The sequence below is a fragment of the Gracilinanus agilis genome, chromosome 1 (assembly GCF_016433145.1).
Source record: "Gracilinanus agilis isolate LMUSP501 chromosome 1, AgileGrace, whole genome shotgun sequence".
Classification (NCBI taxonomy): domain Eukaryota; kingdom Metazoa; phylum Chordata; class Mammalia; order Didelphimorphia; family Didelphidae; genus Gracilinanus; species Gracilinanus agilis.
The window spans coordinates 584300134-584312207 of record NC_058130.1 but is presented as its reverse complement, the minus strand read 5'-3'; positions in this window follow the sequence as shown (position 1 = coordinate 584312207).

Here is a 12074-nt window from a genome sequence, read left to right as displayed (position 1 = left end):
TTATTTTGAGGAAGGGACTTTCTATTCTATACTTTCTAGTGTTTTCAGTAGGAATGAGTATAGTATTTTTTCAAAGGCTTTTTCTGTATCTATTGAGATAATCATGTGATTTCTGTTGGTTTGATTATTGACATGGTCAATTATGTGGATGCTTTTCCTAGTATTAAGCCATCCTTTCATTACTGGTATAAGTCCCACCTGGTCACAATGGATAATCATTGGGATAACTTTTTGTGGCCTTTTATTTAAGATTTTTGCATCTATGTTCAGAAAGGAGATTGATCTGTAGTTTTCTTTCTATGTTTTTGGTCTGTCTGCCATTGGAATCAGTACCATATTTGTGTCAAAAAGAATTTGCTAAGACTCCTTCTTTGCTTATTTCCTATGATTTTACTCCTATAGAGAAATAGGAAGTGAAAAAAATTTCTTCAAATATGAAAATTGCCACCTTCTCTGCTTTACTTTTAGAGAGCTGCTTAAAGCATTTGGAAGTGTAGAGAATTATCATGGGTCACACATCCAAATATTGACAGGTACTATGTCACTCATATGTTTATATTCTTAGCATTTACTAAATATCTGTTGATGGATTGGATAACAAATGCTCATTGAATTGAACAGAATATTCTCATTGACTAGTTCTATTTTCCTAATAAACTATTAATCCAGGTGCTGTAATTATTCCCATTTTGCAGAGGAGGAAATGGAGACTCAGAGTAGATAAGTTGATTTCTTATGTTCATAAGGGTAGTAAGAGTTGAAGTCAAGTATTTGAACACAGGTATTTCTGACATCAAGTTTAGTGCTCAGTAATTATCTTATATTGCTTCTATGAAAGCTCCTGGAGAGCAAAGACTTTCCTTTAATTTCTAGGCCCAACTCATTTTCCTTTATTCTTTTGTCAATATCTAGTATGGTGCATTAAATGCAAAAGGTATTTAATACATTATTAGTCAAATTAATTGAGTTCATATCAGTACACCATTGGCCAAGTATTAGAAACATAAAAATTTTTTTCATTGTGATCAAATATTTTTCTTTCAGCAGTTGCTGTAAATACAACTATAGATTGTGTGTAGTTTTAATAATTAAACAGAGTAAAAAAGGAAAGGGGTTTTATTTCCTACCAGTTACAATGCCTAGCATATATGTATGAATAAAATTGTGCATACATATATAGATATGTTTTGTCTTTCTTCTTTGTTACTGGTTTAGTCATATCAATTTTAATTTAATCAAAAGTGTTTGAAGCAATTGTTTCATATAACCTTTCTCTGATATATTATCATGACAAAGCTGATCTGGGCTCATGAATGCTTTGTCAGTAGAATTTAGGAAATGATAGGCCCCAACAAATAGGAAAGGCATCATGAATTGGCCTAACCAGGAACTGTTATTTTAGAAGAGACATTAATTAATCTTAAATATGGAGAGGTTCATCACTAGAAAACTGACTATCATTTATTGAATGATTTTGGTTACAGAAACTAACACTATTATTTATATTATTATTATATTATGTTATACATAATATAATAATGTTAATTATTACTATCATATAGCACTATTGTTACTAGTCCAAAGAACAATTGCAATCAACATCTGTAGAGGAAGTAATACACACACCATTAACACCTCAGTCTTTTGTAATAATTAAATGCTAAAGAATCTCAAAACTTTATCCTAATTTCAATCAATATTCCTTCACAAGAGCTGAAATGTACATACATTCTATATCTTACCATTCAAATATTTTGATACACCATTTCCTAAATCTAACTCTTTATCTTCACTGTTCCTCAGATGTAGAAGACATTCAAACCCATATTAATTACTATGCAAGCCATTCTGTTCCTTTGAAATTCAACTGAAGTGTCATATATTTCATTAAAATTTTCATATTCACACAAGCTAGAAGTAGTGTCCATCCTCAAAACTATCATAGAATATTGATTGAAATTAGGATAAAGTGAAGCATCAAGTTCTGAGCATGTTCAATTTATCAATAAAGCTAGCAATTACCAATACAAGAAGTCCCTCAGCTCCTCAGTCAGTCAGAAAAAGCAGAAGATTTCAGTCAAAAGATATTGAGGTGAAGTGAGTGAAGTGAGCTAGTCTTTTTTTTTTTTTTTTAGATTTTTTTTTAAACCCTTGTACTTCGGTGTATTGTCTCATAGGTGGAAGATTGGTAAGGGTGGGCAATGGGGGTCAAGTGACCTGCCCAGGGTCACACAGCTGGGAAGTGGCTGAGGCCGGGTTTGAACCTAGGACCTCCAGCTAGTCTTTTTTATAGATTTTATCCCTCTCCCTTCCCTGGAAAACACAGAGTGAAGAACAGAACATAACAGATGAACAACAATATGATTAGTTATAAAGTCTAAAGTGCCATAGGTGGTGGAAAGTAAAATGATTCTCTAGAATTTTGGAATGTGGGGCTAGCAACACTTCTTCATTCAGTTTTGTTGCACAGGAAAGCTCGTTGGTGATATCCACCTGCATGATTAAGTAATGTCACATTGACAACAAACCAGACCTTCTTGAATGATAGACCGCATCGTAAAGATAACAGACTAGACTCCCTGGCACCTACCTGAATCTTTCCAGGATAATAGATTTCCCTGACCCAAGAGTGGAACAAAGATTACTAGGAAGACTAAATTTTTAAACATGGTGAGGAAATATGAACCTCGGATAAACAGAGACAAGAATAATGGTTTGGTATACAAAATTTCAATGATACTACAGAATAGAATAAATTACAAAAATGGAGAAATATCTATTTTATTTCCTCAGAAATTTACATTTCTGGTGAGGTTTTCATATATTCATTTGAATGGCTGTTTGCAACTTTGTCTTATTTCTCTCACTATATTATGAGCTTCTGCTCTCTTATCTTTATTGTCAAAATCATGGCTATCATCAATTCTGAGCCACCAGCACCAAATATGCAGTCCTTAACATTTTTAAAAATTGTATAGTCTATTGAATTGAATAATCAGCTCTTCCTTTATAACATCCAGTTCTCCAAAAAAGGTTCCTTGTTCAACTTGAATTTTGCCCACCCTTCTTTTTAGTTTACTAGGAATCTCTTGTATGTTTAATGTATGTGTCTTTAAAATATCTTTTTGGAATTGTGTTATTCAATGTGATCTTTTCTTTAGAATGCATATTAAACAGAAAAGACAAATTTATCAGAAACTTTTTAGGTGGAAAAGGTGAGCAGTGATTCTACATAAATCAAGCCTTTGGATTTCTAAATATAAAGATTAAAACATAACACACTATTCTCTAAAATTTTCTGAAAATTGCACATCTCTGGCAGGGAATTGAGTAAGTTGAGCAAATTAGATGAGTGGAAAAGATTGAAAAAACATTTAAATTTTGCTTTCATTTCATTTATTTTTTCACGTGTCCATCTACCATATTTTGCTATACTTGTCCTAATAGTGTCATACAGACATTTTAGACATCCATTTGCATCCAAGTGAAAGAAAATATGGCATTACCGTTTTAGAGATAAGAGATTTGAAAAACAAAGTGAAAACAACTTGCCTAAGGTCAAGAACAAATCATGAGTAGTATTGTTAATCAGTACTGATTGAATCAATAAAATATGAACTTTTAACAAAAAGACTGTCACAAAATTCTTATATTCTATTACAAAGACCTAGTTTTTTCAACATCAGCTTTGTATTATAGAATCCATGCATTCTGATTTTATTCTCATAAATCTAAATAAAACAGAAGTTTATTGATTTATTTTACAAACTGAGGCAGTAAACAGATGACTTTATGGTCATTTATGCCTGTATAGCTGAGGTGTTAACACACATGAACTCAGTTCCCAGGTATTCAAAAGAATAAATAGTTCTGAAGTATTCCACAAAAAGACATAAACACACTGGAAAGGAGGACTTTCTAGTACATTAAGCCATTTTATTTTTGCTGTACTATATAAATATGAGTTTGTAATACACAACCATGAGGTACATACATACATACATACACACACACAATGTGAAGGTAGAGTTAACTCTCCCTTTGTCTATTTTTGGCTAATCAAATCAAGAACTTAAAGTGCCCCTACTTAGCACTGATAGGTCACTAGATAGGAGAGTTCACAAATCACTTACTAGCTCACACTTCCAAAGGCCACAACCACTGCTCTCTCCTGGACAGTGCTAGGCAAATTGGGAGGCTGTTGGTTCCTGTGAAGAGGAGGAGAGACAGGAAGTGACTTCAAGAAAACTGCTTTAAAAAGGCCAGCCCAGCATTCAGGCTTACTCTCTGCATTGGTGAGCTGGCTGGAGGACCTCTCTTTCTTGGTTCTTTGTAAAGACTCTTCCCTTGGATTTTATGTGGGTGAGGAGAGCTGAAGACACCACCTAGACTTCTGGCTGAGGACTCCCAGGAAATTCACTTGGAGATCAGAATTTGGGGAAGCCCCTGCCCAGGGATGAGCTGGACTTCGCTAGAGCAGTCCTTATGGTTGGTAAGCTGGAGGAGGTTTTGTCTCCTTTCTACATTTCCCACATTCACTATCACTACCTTGTTTTAAATAAAAGCTGCTAATAGTCATTTTGACTTAGGGGCTAATACTTTATAATTGGCAACCACAATCTCACTTTATTACTCTCATATTGAGTCAAAACCTAAATTTAATTGTTATACACACACACACACATATATACCCCCACACACATACACATATTTGTTTTTATTTTCTTTTCAATGAATTGAGTTGGAGATTGGAACAAGAGTACAAGATTAACATGGGCAAGATCCAAGCTTATTTTGCATATTACACCACATTTTTAGAAATTCATGAAATTTTTTGTTTCTGATCCATGTCTAGAAGTTATCTGATTTTTCATTTTTTCAGTGCTTATGAATATTGAATTTCTATTTTTGTGTTCAAATCAATCCCCAAATTTTTAGAAGTAATATTGGCGATATTAGATAATAATTCCTCACTCTCTCTCTCTCTCTCTCTCTCTCTCTCTCTCTCTCTCTCTCTCTCGCTCTCTCTCAAATTCTGTAGAATTTAAGCGAAGCAAATATTGTTATCCCTCTCTATAGATATGGAAGAGTCAAAGTGACTTGTCTATATTCTCATAACTCAAGAATAATACAAAAATAGAGACAAGATAGCTACTTGTGTTTAATTTTTCTTCTCTCAATATCTTAATTATTTTCATAATAACTTTTCACCATTTATTTATATACCCACTGGACTAAGAAAATAAATCTTAATATAAATAGGTACAACCAAAATGGAGTTTCTTTTTCAAGTTAGGGACTTGAATATAATATAACATATATCATATCACACAATATAATATTATAGTATATTATATTATTCTAGATTATAATATTGTTATATTACATTATATACAATATATATTTAACTTATATCATTAAAAATCAATAAAATCTGTCTTGACACTATTGCTTTCTCTCAGAAACTCTAAATGAAGTCACTTTCATTTTTGTTGCTCCGTTGTTGTTTAATTGTGTCTAACTCTATGACTCCATTTGGGGTTTTCTTGGTGGATAATGGAGTGGTTTGTTCCTTCAGATATTTTACATATAAGGAAACTGAGGCCAAAAGAATTAAGTGACTTTCCTAGGGTCATAAAGCTAGTACATATCTGAAACCAGATTTAAACTCAGGAAGATAAGTTTTTTCTGACTTCAGGACCCAGTATTCTTTCCATTTTTATTTGTCCTCAGATTAAAATTAGTGGCATCTTTATCTCTTAGAAACAACAAAACAATTCCAACTTTAATTGAGGAATTAGTGATATTTTTAAACATTATTATTCATTTTCTCTCAGCATAAATTCTGACACTAACTTAACATTTAAATGTAACATAGTCTTCTGTCAATTCTAGGAAATTTCCCTACACCAACCATTTTGATGAGCAACAATGAATTTATGTACCTATTTGTTTAATTTCTTAGAAAATTTATAGCATTATAAACAGTGGGTCTCTTTCTTGAAAACTGCTTTTATATTGGTTTCAGACATATTAATCTTCTCATATTTTCCACTGTGACCACTTCCACTCACTAAACTAGATACTTTTTAGGTGCTATTAGGACTTTCTTTTTAGAGATTATTTTGCCAGTTGTGTCATACCAGCTTGATAAATAACACTTGATGACTGAAAATGACTCAATTAACCTAATTTAATTTAACATACTGTTGAAGAAGCTATAGGTCTAATCCCCAAATATGAGCTATACATTTCATTTTGTTCAATGACCTTTACAGTTGCATGTATGTATTCTATTGATAACTAAGTTTATTCATTGGGAGTAGGAATGAGTCAATTTTCATCTATAAAATTTAATTGAGAAAAACCTCAAAGAATCTGCTTTACTATTTGAAGATCACAATGATCACATAGGCATGATACTACTATATTTTAATGAATCTGTAGTCTCTTGTTATAGATTTTTAACACATTAATCTATGGTGACCTGTTCTGCACTACCTACATTTTTCCTGCCACATTCACTGAAGAAGCAGAAAGGGGAATCAGAGGAAAGAAAGGAAAATTTGTCCTTTATAAAAGCAAAACAATACAAAAGAAATATAAAGAAAAAATTAAGGATAGAATTAATTTTTACTTATTCTCTATTAAATAAAAACAGCTTTTAAAAATCAAATATGAATAACATTAGCATCAGAAGCAATTATTAAAGAAGAGAATTCTCTTCTTTCCATTTTAAATTACTTATTCAGAAACTCCTTGAGTGGGAGTGAATGGTTGTGTTTTTCATTTTTATATCCCCATAAAATGTCTTTTTTTCTGAAATACAGTAAACAATAAATGATTGTTGAATTGAATTGAATCAGGGTACTCATGTGGGAACTTAATAACTCTTTGTTGATTGATTGGAAGAAAAGAGAAAGAAAAAAATCTTTACACAAATTCAGTAGCAAAAATACTTCAATTTGAAATATAAATCACCACATTGAATAATCTGACATGCTTTTTATCTCTATTCTTAAATATCCTAGATCTAATTCTTCCTTTTTGCACAATTTTATCTGCAACTCACTATGCCCAATTTCTCCCCTTTTTTCAATACTTGACACTTTCAGTTCTGCTAAAAGTAAGGTAGAGTTGTTGCAATCCAATCAGGTTTGTTTTTTACCATTCCAAAGTAATTTAGGAGAGCCTCACCATGAGTGGTTTGGCCACTATGGAATAAATTATTTTGGACATGGTAAATTATGAAGAATGGAAGGGCACCTACATTGGAATTGCCACTGCTATTTAAAGAAAATGTTGATTGTTGAATAGCTATGGTAAGATAGACATACACATTGTTTCTGGAACTGAATTAATTCAATCTTTCTGGAAAACAATTTCATTATGTATTAAAGTCTCTAATTTGACATACTTTCTATCCAGTATTTATTGGGTATATCTCCCCAAGGAGGCAGATGCAGATAAGAGTTTATAGCAAATATTTATAGCTGTACTTTTTGTAATTGCAAGATTTTTTAAGGACAATGCCTACCATTTAGGATACTTTGTGAAAAAACACATATGAGAAATTCATAGAAACCTAGAATAATTTAGATGAAATGATAGAGTGAAATAAGCAGAACCAGGTGAATAATTTACACACAATGACTGCAATCACTTAAAGACAAAACTGATCAATGTAGCAAACAATTTTTGATGACCTGTTAAGTGAAACATATTTCCTTCTCTGTGGAAAGTTAGGGTCTATAGTTTAACATGAACAAAAATGTGTATTATATTATGTATTATGATTTTTGTTTTTCAGTTAGCTGGGGTTCTCATTTGCTGGGAGGGTTAGTTGGGAGCCGGGTTTCACTGGAAATGAATAGCTATGTTAAAAGAGCAATAATAAGGTACTTATACATTTTTAAAAGTTATTTTTTGACTACTGCTTGTTTTCATTAAATATACATATATACATATTCTATGCACATGTATATGTACATTCACACATGCATGTAGGTACATACATGCATACATATATTCATATATAAATATTCAAATATTTTATTAATCATAATATTCTATCCCCAAGCCATGACAAGGAGTGGAAGATTTTTACTATAGTTTCATTAGTAATATTAGATGTCTAATGATATTTTCAACTGTCACTATCACAACAAAATTTCAGAGTGATATGACTTATATTTAAACTTGCAACATCTTCCAATTGAGTTCTAATTAATAATGCCTTAGTGCCTAATCATTCTAATTTTTCTATGAAGTATTATGTGGTGAAGAACATTAAAATATTCACTTCACACTGTTCATCTCCTCTTTCCAGTGTTCCTTATTAAGAAAAGGAAGATTGTTCAACAGGTTTTGGAAGCAAATGGAAATTACTTTAATCAACTGAAAGATTCTTTGATATTAGAATGATACATTCATATTGGGGAAACTCAGGGAAGTAAAAATGTATTGGAGACATGGTGGGTTGATACATTTGCATCCTAGGGCTTGATGCAAAGATGGGATATTACAAGTTTAATCATTAAATTTTTTCAATGATAAGAAAATATTAATACAAATCTCCCAATCACCAAACATTTATTAAATGCTGACTGTGCAAGACTTAATGCGAGGTGCTAGGGATATAGATGAAATCAAAGTTTCTGCCATCTCAAGTCATATTCTATGTATACATATAAGTACATGCAAAATACGAAATAAATACTGGGTAATCAGTGGGGGATAGGAGGTGGAACAGATGCTGTACTAGTGTAAATAATGAAGTAGCTGGAGAGAATCTTTTATAGGATATAGAATGAGGAAAAAGCTTTGAAGAAAAAAATCTTCAGTAAAAGAATACATTCTGGCATGGTAGGAGGGCAATTACAAAGCAGAAGGAAGGACATGGGATTTCATCCGTGGAAAATTTTAAGTAATCATGTTTGTTTGGGATGTACGATGTGTGATGGGGGGGGATGTATATATAGTTAACCTACAAAAGCAAGCTAAAGGAATATTATGAAAGTTTTAATTTGTAAAACATGATGATTCCTCCTTTTCCAGAAGAAAACTGGGAGTCATGCATGATTTTTAATTGGGAGAGTGATATAAGAAATAATATCATTTTATAAGCTAACTAGAGAATGGATCAGTAAGGGAAGAGACTTCAGACAGAGACCAGTTATGAGGCCATGGAAAAGTCTAGGCAATTGGCAATGAGAGCCTGAATTAGAGTGGCTATGCAAATAGCAAGAAGGATGGATAGAAGAGATACTATACAAGTAGAATTTAAAAGACTTGGAAATGAATTGGGATGTGGGGTGGAATGTGGAGGAAGATTCTGAAGTTATGAACCTTTAATTGAAAAAATGGTTATGTCCTTGTCAGTAATGTGCTAAGAGTCCAAGTCATTCCAAGCAAGTAATTTGCCTTAAGAAACAAATTCAATCTGCTATTGCAAAGACAAAACAAGATTTCATTTCTCCTTTCATGACAATGCTACTTCTAAGTAATGCATTGATTTTAATTCAATTAAAAACAATAGAACATTCACTATGAGTAAGGCACTATGCTAGATTTTTTTGTGTTCAAAGACAAAATATAGACTTACATTCTATAAATCATCCAGTTAAAATTAAATGTTTTCTAGGTAGCAAAGTTCTGCTAGGTGCTTGACGTACAAAAACAAAAATGAACAACTTTTGCTTTCAGAGTGATTTCATTGGAAAGAGGGACACAATACCCATATATGCAGGTATGTACAAAACACTCAAAGTAAATAAGATATAACTTTGAAAACACAATTAATAGCAGGAGTATGGAGTGTGGGCTTCAAGCAGAAGGTAATGCTTGAATTGAGATATGAAGTCAACCAAGGATTATGAAATGGTCTATAGACAGATAGCATATAGGAAATGGGACATAGATTATTGACTGTAAAATGGGTGAGGAATAGAAGGAAGGCTAGTCTGGCTGGCTCTGTTCACATAAAGGACATAGTGAGGAATAGTGGATACTTATGGTATTGTTCAAATTAACTGACACAGGTAAAATGATTATATTTATTAGCATGAAACTTCTTTGCACATTTTAAAGCAACTATCAATATGTAATCTATCTTTTTTAGGCAGAAATACATTTTTACATGACATGGAGTTGAGAATTAGGGTCATAAGTTCCTCAATTCTTCATCATGAAACCACATTTCTTCATACTCACCATTAAGTATATTTTTGAAAAACAGTCCATTTTCTAAAGTTTAACCCTGAAGTTTAAATCAGATTAGTTACCAGTTCTTTGAAACATTATTTATCTTCTTCATTTTGATGAATTTCTTATCTTATGATATGTAATATAACACCATATTTTGTGGCAGTTGTGCAGACTCTATTTGGGATTTTTTGTAATTCCTGAATATCCTGTGTATATGTATATTTATCATCATATTTATTGATTACATTTCTCCCTAACCATTCATATTTCTGTCCATCCATCTATCTACATATCAGTTCTATAACTCTCTAAATGATGACAAGACTCTCAGTCCTAACCGAATTTTTAAAAATTCCTAAAACTCTTTTTGGTTGGATGGTCTGCAGTCTGATTAATGTGCCCAAATTTCACAGATTAATTTATATACTTTCTTAGACTTTTTTAAATCTAGTTTTGAAAAAAATGAATTTTCTTAGTAAAAAAGTCACCCTTTTTATAACTGTTAGGACTCTAGCCTTCTATTACCTTTCTGATAACAATTTGTTTTCTTTCATAGCAAAGATAACAGCATTTGTCTAACTCATATTCTTCCAATTTCAAGAAGACTATATCCCATGGGAGAGGAATCAATAACAATCTTCTGGGATCAGGTTTCTTTGAAAACCTTATTTTCCTTTCCAGGAAACAACAAGGATGTTTTGTACCAATAATTTAAAAGTTTTACCTATTTGTTTTTTAGTTGTTTTTTTAAAGCATTGCATCTCCTAATTTTTCTTTGCTTTTTCATTGTGATTTGATTTATCCATAAAATGCCTGTTTTATCCAAAATCAAAATATAGTTTCTGAGTCACTGAAGTATGCTCTTTAAGAGCTATAACTTATGTATTTCCTATTACAAATATAATTTTTTTAAAAAAACAGAATTTAAAGCATGGCAAAATTAATATTTTTAAATTTTAATAATAAATTTCCATATAAGTTTTCCAGATATATGATCCATATTATCCCCTTCTCTTCTTCCCTTCCCCCTCCCAAGAAATTCAATGTTATACATGTATTATCACACAAAACACATTTCCATATTACACAAATCTCAAAGCATATAACCAAATAAACAGTTGAAAAATCATGTTTTCATCTGCATTTCTACTCCAAAAGTTCTTTCTCTGGATGTGGATAGCAATCTTTTTCACAAGTCCTCAGAATTGTTCTGGATCATTGTATTACTGTTAGCAGTTAAGTCTATCACATTTGATCACTCCACAGTATTGCTGTTATGTGCATAATGGTTCTGCTTATTTCACTTTGCATCAGTTCATGTGGTCTTTCCAGATCTTTCTGAAATCATTCTATTCTTCATTCCTTATAGCACAATAATATTCCATCACCTTCATATACCACAACTTGTTCAGTTATTCCCAAATTGAGGGACATCCTTTTAGCTTCTAATTCTTTGCCAACACAAAAAGCACAGCTCTAAATATTTTTGTACAAACAGGTCCTTTCCCAATTTTTTTCATCTCTTTGGGATACAGACCTAATTGTGGTATTGCTGGGTCAAGAGGTATGCATTCTTTTATAGCCCTTTTGTTATTATTCCAAATTGCCTTCCAGAATGGTTGGATAAATTCACAGCCCTACCAGCATTGTATTAGTATACCAATTTTGCCACATCCCCTCCAAAATTTATAATTTTCCTTTAATGTCATATTGACCTATTTGCTAAGTGTAAGGTGGTACTTCAGAGATGTTTTAATTTGCATTTATCTACTCAAGAAGAATTTAGAACATTTTTAATATGATTATAGATCACTTATTTCTTCATCTGAAAATTTCCCATTTAAATCCTTGGACCATTTATCAATTGA